The sequence below is a fragment of the Xiphophorus hellerii genome, chromosome 18 (genome assembly GCF_003331165.1).
Source record: "Xiphophorus hellerii strain 12219 chromosome 18, Xiphophorus_hellerii-4.1, whole genome shotgun sequence".
Lineage (NCBI taxonomy): Eukaryota > Metazoa > Chordata > Actinopteri > Cyprinodontiformes > Poeciliidae > Xiphophorus > Xiphophorus hellerii.
In genome coordinates, this window is record NC_045689.1 from 31,052,388 (window position 1) to 31,065,507 (window position 13,120).

Genomic DNA, 13,120 nt, shown 5'->3' on the forward strand with positions numbered 1-13,120 from the left:
GTGGAAACAACACTCAAGCTTATCTACTTTCAGATAAGGTGAGGTGACAACCGGACAATGTGGACATTAAAAATGAACAATTTTATAAAGATGTGAACATGATACATCTCCACTATAACTGTTCAATAAAAGATCAATAAAAAAGGTTAAAAAAAAAATGTCTTTATGCAATCTTTTGCTTATAAACCTAAAATAATCTCTGTGTGGACAGGGCCTGATTGCTCGTTGTGTATCACAGGAGAAATTCCTGAATATTAATCATTTCTCCACTGGCAAAAAAAAAAATCTAAATGAATAAAATTAGGCTGTTCTTAATGATTTGCCGACGGTGAGCTTTGGGGAGGGCCTCTGCTCCTGGTATAAATGATTAATGACTGCTCATGGCAGGTATGCTAAAAAAAATATTTTAACCCCATCTTTATGCCTCCTCATATTAAATGGAAAAAAACATAGCTCAAATTAACTGCCTAAGAAATATTTGAAATAAGCCACTACAACAATGTGAAATATGAGCTCTGCATGCACGCAGTTGGAGTTAAAATGAAAAGTTATTCTCTGAGGAGAGGCAGATAGGGGTTAAAACACAGAGTGGTAAAGCCTGGTAAACATCTTTGGCCCCCGCTGCTAATCAGCCCCCGCTGCGCTCTGCCTCCTCCTCCTGTCTCAGAGGAGCTGCCACTGCCTGGGCCACCATATTGTCATTAAAGACCATGGCACGGCGAGGGACGAGCGAAAACTCCAGAGCCACATCTCAAGAGGCCCGACTGCTCCACCGAGGACCGCTCTCAGTTCCAGCCACAGCATCTTGCCCCCAAAACAAACAAACAGAATCTGAGACGGCCAAGCAGACAGACATGTGTGTGCAGAATTAAAATTAAAAAAAACAACAGCTTTTAAGGTTTCTTGTTCATCTCTTGAGACATAAGATTCTGTTTACCTACACCTGAAACTGAGTTCTCTCCTCTAGATTTTCTTGGAAATGGGGAGGGGGGAAAAAAGAAGAAAAGGTGGTTTCAACTACAATCTATCCTCGGGCTTTTTACCAGTCAGGATTGAGATTAATTGATTCAGAGCGTAGTCTGCTAAGGAGAAGGGTTTAGGCAGCAACAGAACAGAGCCTCTGTGCGCCTTCAACTATCAGTAGGATCTGTCTCCGGCGGATCCTGAAAAAACTGGAGGCTGGGCCGTAAGACGGGGAGGACTATAATCATCTCCAGCATTTGTCTGATGTGCAGGGAGCGGGTAGATGGGGCGGCAGCAGCGTCTGGGTGGTCGAGAGGGAGGAGAGCGAAGGGTACTGGGAGGCTGAATCCAAACGAGGGGGCTTTTCCTGCGGGGTAAAAGCGCTTGCGCGCCTCCAGCAGATGGACCATTGTCCGCGGAATCGGAGGGAGTGGGAGCTGAGCTTTGCTGCTCAGGGTGGCCTGCTTTTTATTCCACTCTTCACCTCTCTACCTCCCCGAAGCGTCTGGCTTTGTTTCCCCGTGTTTTGTTAGTGACTGTTTGCGCCTCACAATGAGTCGTACTTATGTGGAGGATTTTTGTTGTCTTGTCTTCTTTTTTGTTTTTTTAAGTTTCTGTATTATGGTAGTGAAGACGGGTGCTAATCTTTGCAAAAACGTGCAAACGCCTTGAGGTATTTTAGGTTTTGTCACATTAGGACCTCAAAATTCAATGTGACTTTAGTCATTTTGGAAGACAGACCAAGAAAAAAAAATGAAACAGTTAAGAGGAAAGAAAAAGTTTTTTCTTTTTTTATTATGTTTTATTTTATTTACAAAATATCTGAAAAGCATGAATTGGGCATATTTTCCGTTGTCCTTATTTCCAGGGTTTTCACATTCCACATTTTATGACAATTTATGACAATTTTCTCTAGTTTGCTAATAATAAATGTTACTTTATTTCATTCATTGTGCAAAAACCACTAAATAAAGTAATTGGTTGATTGTTTATCCTCTACATACAGATGCTCTTCACTCAGTCAACTCAGCTTAAGCTGCTTTGCAAACAAGACTGGAGAAAAAAATCCAGTCTCTATTTGCAGAAAGCTGGTAGAAACATACCCAATAAGACTTACAGCTGCAATTGCATTGAAACAGAATGCAGATACATTTTAAAGGTGTTTTCTCATACCTGATAGTCCAGTAGACTTGATCTGATTAGGGACAAAAATTCAAACATTTTTTTATACTTTCAGCTGGTGTGGTTTGCTTTCCCTTAAAAAAAAACCCAGAAAAAGCACAGCCATCACACCTTATCCAAATAAAACAAATAAAATGTGTTTTTTTTATGTGGCAAAATGTTAATGGGAATGAAAACTTCTGCAAGCCAGCTCAGAAGTCTAGTTGTGGCAGAGGAGGGAATGCAGTCTGGCTCTCTCAGACTGGGCAGTGGTTCCCTCACTGAGAACTGAATGTAAAGCCCACCACATAAATCACCCGCCACCCAAACAAGCGTCGATGAAAACAACTGTCAAACAATACAGCTGATTACAGCGAGAACCGTCCACCACGTGCACCATAATCTCCTCACCATGCGCCGCTATCTTGGAAAATCTGCGACTGTATATGAACGGGAAGAAAAACAAATCTATAAAGTGCCTGGGAATGCAAAGGACTTTGTTGTGTTGAAAACATAGAAACTCGTCTAAAACAGCTTCTTTTTTACTGGAAACGTGAAAACCGTGCGAAGTCCCTGCATCCTATACTTTTCTTAGAGCCTTATATAAAAATTGGCCTTTGCTTCAGCCATATGGTAACATTTTCCCAACCTTCTGTGGTTTTCTGTCCTGCTGTTAGTCATTAATTACATCACTATTCTAAAGACAAGTATACCATGATAAGTCAGAAGTATCCCTCACCACACAGAGAAACATTTCCAGGAACACCAAGGGCACATTAAGACTTCCTTTCACCTCCCTCCTTCCCCCCTCCCCCGACTCCTGAGCGAAACACCCTGAAGCTGGCACGACTTGACAAGATGTTTTGACGTAATGTTGGTGGGTAACCCCTTCAAAATCCCCCCCCCCCCACTCCCTTCCCCTTGCACCAGTCACAAAAGCCTTTGAGGTTGTCTGCATGAGTGGGATGTTACAAGCCTGCATGAGGTGGGTGGTTTGAATAATTATCCCAGGTCTCCCTATTTTACCCTGAAGGAAACGCAGAGATGGCCAAGAAAGAGCAAAGCAAAAGAAGTCAACTGTATAAAAAAAAATTTTAAAAAAAGGAGTAAGAAAAAAAAAGTAGCTTGGCATTATTTATGACTCCCTATAAAAGCTGTAGCTAATTACAGTGTTTTAGACTTATAAATTACAGATTGTGGAGCTCCCGTTATAATTAGAGCCATGGAGGCCGGGCCTGGGTTTGGTCTCTGGGTTATAGGGGGTGGAGAGGAGTTGGGAGGCAGGGCTGCTGGATAAGGCCACCTCTACTGATGTGGTAAAGCCGGGTAGAGAACATATCCCTGAACAGGACTTTGCAGGCTGCATACAGCGATGCTGGGCTGCTTACTGCAAAATGCTGTCTAATCCGTACAGCCAAACTAAGACCACCATGGGATGAAAATACAGTATTCTGCTTAACAATGCTTTCAGATTTGGTATGTGTGGACGTGCTTTTTGAACTACCAATGGAACTTTTTCTTATTTCATTATGATCCGTCTTCCATTGTCAACGTATTTAATGAGGATTTTAGAAATTAGACCAGAAATTAATTTATAATAATTAATTTATAAATTTTGTGAGATCAGCAATCAGACAATACTTGAGAAATTGATCCTATTCATCCATCTTAGACTTAGACCTATCTACTGCCGCAAATGTCTGCATGTAGGTCTGTCATGACAACAGAATTTTTTGGACAATAAATAGTCCTAGAAGTTATTGCGATAAATGAGAATATTGTTGTTTTGAGATTATTTTCAAGTAAAATAACAATAATAGCATAATAAAGCAAGTAAATTCTCTCAGATATCAATAAACTTCAATTTCATTTAACACTGGAACTGGAAGATATTTTAAATATGTCTAATTAAAATATCCAAAATAAATAAATAAAACAAAAAAAAAAACAAATAAAATGGAAAATGAAGTATATGTAAACCAAAATTGTCGAGCGAGAAAAACAGTCATGTAAATGGAAACGATCAAGCTTGTTTTGATTTATCATGTCATCAATTGATTATTGCGATAGGCCTAGTCTGAAGGTTTGAGTTTCCTTAGATACAAATTTTATAAGCTAATTAAAATATTTAATTGGGATCAATTAAATCTTGATTAAACTGAAATGGTAACTTGCCTGGAGATTACATTTGTTGGGAATCAGTGCAATATAAAAAAATTGAATTGAAATTTAGCAACTTGTCAGGTAAAAAAAAAAAATCTGTATCAGCGAAAGTTGGAATCGGCAGGTCTGGCTTTTTAAAGATTGGTGATCAGCCAGAAAATGGCAATCGTTGCAACTATAAAACATAGTTTTTAAAATGGTCTGTAATAGGCAGGTTTTCTAATAGAATACCACTGTATTTAGCTCCGTCCATTGAACTTTTATTTGCTACCTATCATTGAGGAAGAAAGCACAGAATGATGTCACCATCACAACATTTCACAGAGAGGATGGTATTCATGTAAATACTCACCTGTGTTGAATTAAATTACACAGACTGGATCCATTTACTAAATTAAAAGACATTCAAAGGCAATTGGTTGGATTTAATTTAGAGGAATCTGAGTAGTACATCCGCAGAACACATATTTTTTCTTTATTTTTTTGGTAAACTTTCCCTCCACTTCACAGCCATGCATTACTTGAAATTGATCCATCACATAAAATTACATTCATGATCTGCAACATGACGTAGTATGAAAAGTTCAAAGGGTATGGATATTGTTGCCAGGCTCTGTATATTTTAGAGTAGGAAAAAATCTGTATAAGACATATTGCGAATTATTGATTTGCTCTTTCCAGCAGCTGATGCAGAGCGGCACCGACAGGTATACAGTGGGGTGCTAAAGAGGGTTAATCCTGCTCATCCACTCTCCCTCATTAGCTGTATTATCAATAGGTTTAGCATGCCACGGTGGAAAACACACAGACACAGATCAGCCTCGTTGTTTCAATGGGAGTTCTCCAAAAAGCCATGTCATGCCCTGAGGATGTTTCTCAGGTCAGAGGTCACATCAATAGCTTCCATTAATGCACTATTTATTGTCAACCGCATCATTATTGGCACTAGAAAGAGTTTTGATGACTAAGTCGAGATTATCCCAGATAATATCAAGAAACCACAGAATATTACATGGATGAAATGAAATTACTGTTTTTATTTTATTATTTTACTCCTTTATCCTGAGCAGGGGCCACTCAGGAGGTCACAACTGCCATTTCTTGTTTGAACACATTAGGCTTGAGTGTCTGAGGTAGAGAGATAGGTGTGAAGTTACACCAGCCCCTCACACTAATGCAAAGCTGAGAATGTGATAAAGTCCCCCAGGTGGTAGTGAAGTGGAGAGAAACGGCTCAGGTCTACAGGGCATCTTTAGAGGCTTAGGATAAAGCTCAGCTAATCCTTTGCATGATGCCTTTTCCCAATCTAAAAAAATACCTTCACCAAAGATAGAGGATACGTTCCACTGTGTTAATACATTTAAAACTTTTAAAGTCATTGTATCCCAACATCCATCCCTTGTTTGGGGTGTTTAGGATTGGATTGTAGGGGTAAGAAGTCCTAAAGAGAATCCCAGAAGTTCCTGTAAACATTGACACTTTCTAGATTATTCAGTTAAATTTCAGGATATTTCCAGTCCCGACAGGATATATAATACCTATAGCAAGTTCTGGGACTGCCCGGGTGTCTCCTCTCAATGAAAGTTAATGGCTGGAAAATCTACAACTGATAAAGTTAGAGTTTTGTAGCTTGCCACCATCAGCGTGTGAATGTTGTGCGTGATTAGGTGAATGGCTGCATATAGTGTGAAGTGCTTTGGGGTCCTCTGAATTTGATAAAAGAATATACAAGTACAGGACATTTACCTTTTAAGGGCATTGGTTTTTAACTGTTCTTTTTCTTCCCTATAGCAGACTTGAGCAGTGCCCTTATCACAGCAGATCAGGTCCCAATATGTCTACCCATTTCCTGTTCTATCCCACCTTCCTACCAATGAAAAGACACCACCAAATTTAAATCCTTCCTCTGAAGGCAAACACTGCTACACACTTGAATGATGCAGTAGACTTTAGCCGATTTCAGAACTAAGGCCTCAGACTTGCTTGACGATCTCAACAGAACCACTTCTACTGCAAAAAGTAAAGATGAGACCTTCCTCCTTATGACTACACCTGCAAACCCTCACCATGATCTCCACAAACATCCACTTTGATAATGGACATATCCGTCAGAGCTTGAATTGTCTTTCAGTGGTTCTACAAGAGCCAGATACACTTACAGTCAACCGTCATTGGCATGGGCTAGTATGAGAATCTGTGTGACAGCCTGGTGTAAAATCACCACCTTTTTAAGATATCCCTGCATTGGACACAAAAATTATAACAGAATGTGATTGAAGTGCACTTTTCCCACAACCACGTGTCGTCGTTTTAAGTGAGAGAACAAAGTAAAAGGCTTTCGTCAGCCAGCTGGCCTGTAGCGTGCTGCACCATGTGCATGACTCTTAGGTCCATAAAGCTACCGAAAATTCTGGACAGTTCAGGATTTTCTCAGGTACTCCATGTAACTGGCCTGAAGTCGTAGGAGCAGTATGATGAAACATTTTGGCAGATTTTAAACCAGATCTCGTCTTAAAACCTTGGCATACCTTGATACAGTTAATGATGAACCCCCTTAACCTTTCCAACTCTTCCAGTCACTGCAGATGTACGATTTCTTTTCTAGCTATCCAATATGATGCTATCATAGTTGGATTCTGAAACAATAAGCTGAGTTCAGACAGGAAGACACTAGGCTGTGAAAGAAAAGCCTTAAATCCAGGAGGCGTAATCCAACCCTAATCATTTGCCCCCTTCACCGGACCAGAGACACCTTTCTTCTCTCCACATACAGAGGAATCCACAACAGATGCTGTGAATTAACAATGAGGCCAGAGTCACCGAAGACAGATGCTAAGCTCTGTCACCTAGTCTCCCCCGACCCCCAAGTATCTGGAAAGTGCAATCCCCACACCCCTCGTCCCCCCATCTATATTCCTCTCCAGTTCTTTACCCCGGCCCTAGGCTACAGGTAGGGCCTGTCTCATTAGGGTTGCTGACAGCCCCTGTCCTCGCCCTGATCCCTCATCATTAGAGCATGTAAATCTCCCCGTCAGCTACAGACACACACACACACACCCCTTCACTCCAGACGTTCACCTCTGTGAGGGTGGGGAGGTTCCCCCAGTTGCATTCACCTGAGGAATACAAGCCGCTAACCCTTAGGACTCGAAAGGTTGAGTTCCTGCATATGATCAACATGAATGAAGGTCTGTTTTATTACAGGACATGCAATTTGGAGTAAGAGCAAATTTGAGCTGCATCCTGTGCAGATGTGTTAATTTAATATTAAGGGTTGGGCGTTTACCGTGTTGTTTATTATTTATCATGACAAATGTCTTATCATGATAAGGGTTTCTATTTATCGTTGTCAAGATGAATTCCAATTAATGATGTTTGAAATCCCCCCAAAACTGTCTTCTTACTATTTGGTCCACTGTTTATTCAATAAGATTACTGAAAAATATTAATAAATTTGAAAATATGGTTAAGTGCAGTTACTAGGGTGCAGTTTAGTGTTAATAATCACACTTTTTATATGACTGGTGTCCTAAGGAAGCGAGTTACGACCTTACAGTTACCTAAAAAAGGAGTGATAAATAGTTCTTATCACCACTTTTATCGTTATCACAACAGTACCACAAAATATTGTGATAAAGCCATATTGCCCACTCTTATTGAAAATGAAGAAAAGTTGTAATATTGTGTTTAATGCTTAGGGGCTAAAATTAATAAAGCAGAGTGCATGCAAAGAGAAGCAACCAAGACAAAAGTGGTGGATCTGGAGGGCAAGCATCTGGTGGGTCCCAACTGCATTGGTGCTCTACAGTTGCTGCATGTATAATTCAGAGTAGCCCTCTACTCTCTTTTCCTTTTCCTCTAGCCATGTAAATGAGCTCAGACACGGCATATGGGGACAGGGCTTGGAGGGAGAGGAATCGGAGGAAGGGAGAGCAATGGGGATGTGTAAGTAAAAAGAATATGGAGAAGATGGGTGAGAAATGAAAGGCTGTGGGCAAGATAAGAGACAAAGAAGAAACAAAGGAGGAGAGAATAATACAAGAAGCAGATGAGGAAAGTTGGAGGAACTAGAAAGTGAAGCAAGAAGGGTTTCCTAAAAAAAAAAAAAAAAAAAAAAAAAGAAAGTCGAAAACCCATGTTGTTTACTTCACTTTATGACAGTTTCAGAATGCAGAATACATGCTGAAGGCATTCTTTTCTAAGGGTGCCTTCAAGGAAAAATCACAGTTTCTGCAGACAGATCTCCAGGGAGAATTCTGGCTGCTTACACAGAGCGCTTTAATGACTGTAGGTTAGGTTAGACTGAGCAGCGCATGTCTGCATTCTCGCATACTGTTGTTGTTTCGTGCAAGATTCTCAGTGGAAACTTTCAAAAATCTTTTCAGACTATTTGTGGAATAGCAAAGCCTAATTATCTCTGTAAGCTTTTCAGTTATATACTGTATATATATAATTAAATACATTTTAACCTGAGACAGTTACTCACCTGAGGAGATTTTTGGAAAGGATGTTGTCATTGGGCCAGAATGGGGAAAAAGCAGAAGAGAGAGAGAAAAATGAAGAATTAGGTAATGTTTTCAGACTTATATTTATGTACAATTTTGACAAATTATGTAATTTTAACTACTGCAGATAAAAAAACACAACACAGGATTTCCTCACAAAACCAGAAACAACCTAAAAAGATGTAATGTAATTTAACACATTCTTATGTTTATCTAGAACAGTAATAAAACATTTAATAATACAACAATAGTAACTGCCATAAACTGATTAGAAGTCAAAATGAAGACAGACAAGCTAAAGGGGCATCAGAGAGAAAGACTACGGAGTTCCAAAAAATCTTTAATGCAAATGCAGCCCAGGCTGTTGACAGACTGCTGTTGTTAAAGGTTACTGATGTTTTTGGAGGGTGTTAATTGTTATTCATGATGCTCCTAGCCTGAGCAGCAACTGAGGCTGGCTCTTTTTGAAGTCCTGGATCAGGTAGGGATTTATTGACCGTTGCTGCTGGGGGTACAGGTCCACAGAGGTCTGTCAGTCAGATTGGAAGAATTCTTGGTGGGGGTGGTGTAGGTCCAAGCTTTATACCGCCCCCTACTATGTCCTATTATTTGGACGCCTTTGACTCTCCTGAAACCCCGGGAAAGTAAACAGCAAACAAAAGATGAGTACAGCAACACGACTGGACTTATTCATGGTAGCATTCTTGATGAAAAATTGTAGAAATGTTTCTGTACATTCATATATATCGCTCGTGAGGAAGCAAACATTTTGGCACACACGTGCAAAAGGGGAATATACATGTGTGTGTGTGTGGTGCAAATTGCAGGCATGCAGCCATGTGTCAAACCTACATGGCTGGGCGCTGAGAGATTGACAAAGCTAAGCTCCTGCTGCACCCCCTCTTCCTTTCCTCCCTCCTTTTTTCACACACACAACACACACATGTGTAGACACTCTGTCAACAGGCCTGTCAGAGCAGAGGAGTCCTGACAGTCACTCATTCACTACTGGGACTACTGAATAGTGATAACAGCTCAGTTTGCATGTAAGCATTACTCTCCAGGAATATGACAGCAAAGTTCCCTTTCTTCTGTGTCATAAGAAAGGCATTTTTAGATAGGTAGGGAACTAGCTAACTAGCTGTCAAGCTACGTAGGTAATTAGCTGATTTGCCACATAGCTAACTAGGAATTACTGCCCTTTCATGACTGTAGGTTAGATTCAGACTGTCAAGCTAACTGATATTTAGCAATTCCATCCCTGTAGCAATGTAGCTAATGACATACCTAGCTAACTAGTCATCCAATTTAGTCATTTACAGTGGTGTGAAAAGGTTATTTCCTCTCTTTTTGAATATTTGTTACCCTTCAGTGTTTCAGAACAGCAAACCAATTTAAGCATTAGTCAAAGGCAACACCAAAATGCAGTTTATAAGCACAAAAAAAAAAACTCCAATGTGGCTGAAAAACAACAATTCTGAAAAGATGAGAGGGCCAAAATTCCTTCACAGCTGAAAAAGACTCACAGAAAGTGATCAGAAATTCTTCACTGCAAATGTTACTGGTAAGGGTGACTCAACCAGTTGTTAGGTTTTAAGGGAGAAATCACTTTTTCACACCATGATCTACAGGGCCATGAAAGTTTGGATTTTTTTTTTCTCCCTCATTAAAAAAATACTTTGGTTTAAAGACTGCATTTTGTGTTTACTTGTGTTGTCTTTGGCTAATATTTAGCTCAGTTTGATGTTCTGAAACACTGAAATGTGACAAAGATGTACAAAAATTGGAAATAAAAAAGAGGGCAAACACTTTTTAACACCACAGAAGACTATTATCCAGGTAACCACATCACCAATAATGTGGTTAGATTTCATAGCTGAATTCTAGGTAGCACTCTAACGATCTGGCTGCTCTAGTTAGTTATCTAGCCTGACTAAAAACTGAGCCAATTAGTCATTTCATTTCACCAAGCAGCCATTTAGCTAAAGAGCTATCAAGCCATCTAAAGTAGACTAGCCTTGCCGCTAACTCGCCATCTCAACTAGAACAAAGCTCTTCACTTCGTCCTGCGATGGGTGAATGGATGGATGTAGGGAACTGGAGATCAGAATGACCTTCCTTCTACTGACTTACTTCAAAAGAGAGTGTCAGGGAATGAGCACAACCAGAATGGATAGGTGAGTAAATAAATGTAAAGACAGACAGAGCGATAAAACTTTGTTAATCCCTTAGAAATGTTCCTCTGGGAAATTCCTCCTACCTGATAATGTGACAACACCCTCAGTATCTTTTCACTACTGAGCAAATATACATGAGGGGAGGGAACAGAGCTAACAGGTAAAAGTCCAGATAAGGAACCTGAAGTAGATGGTATCAGTGTTTATATTAACCTGCCTCGTTATTGGCATTATCCCCGCTAATCCCAGTGTAATCTGCTTGACAGAGAATCTGTTCTGTCAATTAAAAAAACGCTCAAATTCTAAATATTTTTTTTGTCTATTTCAGTCTCCGCCATTCTATTTCTCTCTTACTCTCACCATGTACCCCGCGCCACACAACCTTGCCTGACCCACCTCTGGGTTTTTCTCTGACGGAAACGCAGCCAGGCAGAATTTATCCGTCTGAGATCAAAAGCAGGAAAGAGGGAAAAAAAAGAGCCGACAGGGGCGATCTGAGGAATGATTGCATATCCAGGCATGACTCCTCGGAAAGGCACACGGGTCAAGAGACTTTCAATATTAATATTTGACACAAATGCAATCAGCAATACTATTTCCATTTTTTTTTTGTAAAAAAAAAAAATACTGATGTATGTCTCTCTCTCTACATCACCTTCTGCTAAATCTAGTCCTATTGGATCGCATGTCATTTGTTTTTGGAAACATATACACAAGTCCCATACCCTGTCTCTATGGCGTTGCTCTCAGGGGAACTCCAGTGAGGTGTGAAGAGTGTGATGGGATCATGGAGAGCCGTGGCCTCTCTCCACCAATTACTAAACAATCTGGCCTTGTCCTAATCTCCTCTGAAAACACCCGGTTGGAAATGATGCAGAAAACAGCAGGTTGCCCACAAGGCCCCACAAGCTAATCGGGGTGCACTGAAGTGTGTTTCACCCTCTCTTCTCAACAGTAATACACTTCAGCTTCTTTTGGGTTCAGGTACATGTTCAATCACACCTCAGGAGGCATAGATTATATCATCATCTTTGTCCAGAGACATGTAGTCGCACTCAAGCTGGAATATTAGGCCCTCAAGCCACCTCTTAATGGCTCTCCTATCACGTCTGACCTTCGAAAACAATGGATTCAAAGCGTAAATGTTACATACAAAGCAAAACAGCTTTTACTGAGCATTTGAAGGGGATGACAATTTCTTCTAAACATTGGGAAGCTATAGGAAAGAATTTTACACACTAGTAACAACACTTATAAGTAAACATAAGTCCAACAATTAAATGTTATTCCAAAAGAAATTCATTCTTGAGTTCATGGGTTCATTCTTAGAATTAACGAACGAGCAAAGCTGTTACTACGTGTTTGAAGGATGTGATAATTTCTTATATACAATGGGGAGGAATGGGAAAGAATCTTACATGTGTAAAACTTTATACTCAACAAAGCTATCAGATCAGAAATTTGATGCTAATTTAGGATCTTTGGTATTTGTCAAAGTGTGACATGGCATTTCAATTCCTCTTTAAGAATTATAATCAACAACAATTGAAGCATTCTTTAATAAACTTCCAGCCATGCATTGTCATCAATTATCCTTAATAGGATCCGAGGTGAAGTGAAACAAAGTTTTGCTAATTTATGTAGAGGTACTGACAATGGATTTAGAAGTTTTTGTCACTTTTGTTGGCATGAATAGCTTAATTTTCAATGCTGACTGAAAATTGGTATAATATTGGAGACCCTTAACTTAACTCTGAGATTTAAAAAAAAAAATGCTGTCATCATATCCAAATTGAGCCATAACACAGAGAGGTTAAAAGTTCAAACTGATAGAACAGAGTAACTTTGCTCCAATACATTTAGTGTTCCTGCTATCTGCTGACGCTCATGCTGATTTCTTTCCTTCACCAATTCAACAAATTGTCCTAAATGGATGTCCTGTGGCACATGGTTTCATCATCATTCCTGCAAACATTTAAGCATAAAACCACCAACATTTTAAATGACTGAAATGACAAAAGAACAAAACAACCAGCACCCACCCGAGTCTGGCTCTCCTCAGTTTCCTTGGTAACTTAATTTTAAACACCTCACTAACACTGAAAATTGCCAGCTTTAAGTCTTTTCCCCCCCCCCCACAATAACGTCAAC

General features: G+C 39.9%; 1 protein-coding gene across 11 annotated transcripts in view; it reads right to left on the reverse strand.

Annotated features, from left to right (window-relative positions):
- robo2 (roundabout, axon guidance receptor, homolog 2 (Drosophila)) overlaps positions 1-13,120 on the reverse strand; it is a 377,925-nt gene that overhangs the window by 150,749 nt on the left and 214,056 nt on the right. The gene's annotated exons all lie outside the window — the stretch shown is intronic.